At 39.5% G+C, this 2,230-nt stretch overlaps 1 long non-coding RNA gene across 1 annotated transcript; it reads right to left on the bottom strand.

The window, feature by feature from the left end:
* Positions 1–1,253, bottom strand: LOC147627707 (uncharacterized). The gene is made up of 2 exons (XR_015268322.1): positions 1,096–1,253; positions 1–406 (listed from the first exon to the last, which is right to left on the bottom strand). It is a non-coding gene; the product is annotated as an uncharacterized LOC147627707 (long non-coding RNA).
* Between the last annotated feature and the right edge of the window lie 977 nt (positions 1,254–2,230).

Genomic DNA, 2,230 nt, shown 5'->3' with positions numbered 1-2,230 from the left:
TGGCAAAAAAGTGCCAAGCTTAATGAGAAATGTTTCAAATGTAAAGGCCAGAAGGGACAAGCATAACAAGGATCCTATTCTCTAGAGTGTGGGTATTCTCCTCTATTTATTAGTGGGAGAGGAAAGAGAGGTCTTAATTAGGCAAACACCATCTGATTCACTCATCATCATCATCAGCTGCCTCCTCTTCCTCTGTACCAACATCATCCGTTTTAGGCTCAGCAGGGGGCTCATCATCATCCCCTTCTCCCTCTCCCACACGTGTGTCCTCCTCCACACCTTCCTCGGACTCCTCTTTCACACATGTGCAGGGCTCTTCTTTACCTGCCTCCTCCTCTTCCTCGTTCACTTCTGTCTCCTCTTGCTGACGTTCGGTTGCTGTCTCAACATCCGCGGGGATGCATCCCTACACAGTTTACACGTCGCACAATTAATGCTATAATCACTGGTTTAATCAATCACGTATTGCGTCCAGAAGGTGTCAATTCTTTCCTTAAATCTATTGCTTTACGTTGATCACTTTGCAGTTATACTATTCTAGAAGCTCAACGAATGATAATTAATCTAAACACACGCTCGCTCGCGCACGCATTGTTGTTATTAGATTAAGCAGCTGATTGGTGATTAGCAAACCTGCAGATCAATGATTATTAATCAAAACACGGACGCGCGTCAGATTAACAAGCTGGTTCGTGATTTGCCAACATGCAAAATCAACTTATACACGCACGCATTGTTGTTATTAGATTAACAAGCTGGCTGGTGATTAGCAAACCTGCAGATCAATGATTATTAACTCAAAACACGCACGCGCGTCAGATTAACAAGCTGATTCGTGATTTGTCAACATGCAAAATCAACTTATACACGTACGCGCGCACACACAACGTCAATGCGTTCTGCGACGTCTTAGTTAATTATGAGATTAACAAGCTGATTTGTAATGATCAGTAAACATGCAGCCAAGCTGGTAGCCACCATAATAATCTCTGATTAATCACACAAAATGCACTGTTTGTCAGTAGTTTAGATTTCAAATTAGATCATCAATCCATTAGCGTTTGGTGAGTATCGGCTAGATTTGCAAACAAGTACCTCCTCTTGGGTTGAGGTTGACATTGCACTCGTTGGTGAAGAGATCTCAACAAGATCGATAGCAAAACCTGGCCTTATTAGAGGGAACTTTTCAAGACGGTGCAAAAAAGTCACTAGCTTGCACAAGAGAGAGAAACGAAGAGGTTGTGGATGTATCACCATGGAGGGTTGATTTATAGGGTCTTAGGAGTATAGTACAACAATAATACAAGGCTTCAAGGGTAGAATAATATTTATTCAAGCCCATGTGCTAATGTTAGTGTAAACTTAAAAGTCTATAGAAAATGTTCCCTTGTTGTCTCTTTGAAAACCAAACCTCATGATGCCCCCCATCATTGCTTTCCTATGCCCCCTCCAATAATTTGCTTTTTCCCTCTAGTTTTGCTCCTTCACCTTCCTTATGCCTCACGTATTAAGACAAAACTGGAATAACCATAATAGAGCATATAATCTTTTAATATTTCTTAAAAGTAGTGTCTTATCATTGCCTCTTTCCTCCCTTTGTATATTCTTCGTACACATGGTTTCACATCAAACCCATGATGCATTATTGATTTGGTAACCACCCCACCACCCACTAACAAAACAAGAGAAGGTGTGCCCCTACTTTTCTATTTGGATTCTAAAAAATAATAATTATGAGGCTTGCCTTAATTTGGTTCATGTAATGTGTGCATGCATGCGTGCGTGCATGCGTGTGTGTGTGTGTGTGTGTGTGTGTGTGTGTGTGTGTGTGTGTGTGTGTGCATGCACACGTGTGCATGTGTAGTGTGTGTGTGTGTGTGTGAGAGAGAGAGAGAGAGAGTTCAATTTGAGATATGGAAATATTATCCTTTACAAGATTATTTAAGTAATTATAGATCTTCACAACATTTCCTTGTGTATATCTTCGTTATGGACTCTTCACACTGTAAGAAAAAAGAAAGAAAAAATGTCAAAAGAATATTTCGATTATTCCTTCATAAAATACATAAATAATGAAGAATCATAGTATGATATTATTGAATTCATTTTAAAATTTTCAAGAATTTAGTTAGTTAAAGTATGGAATTCCACTAATGCCTTTCCTTTCCAAAGGTAGGCAAAGAAAGTCATGACTTATCCACTCATACATGCTTTGCACAAACAAGCTCTT

Source organism: Cibotium barometz, chromosome 20 (assembly GCF_041138505.1).
Source record: "Cibotium barometz isolate CiBa-2024 chromosome 20, ASM4113850v1, whole genome shotgun sequence".
In the NCBI taxonomy this organism is placed as follows: Eukaryota; Viridiplantae; Streptophyta; class Polypodiopsida; order Cyatheales; family Cibotiaceae; genus Cibotium; species Cibotium barometz.
Note: the sequence above shows the minus strand (reverse complement) of the source record. Positions and strands in the feature narration are given on the sequence as shown.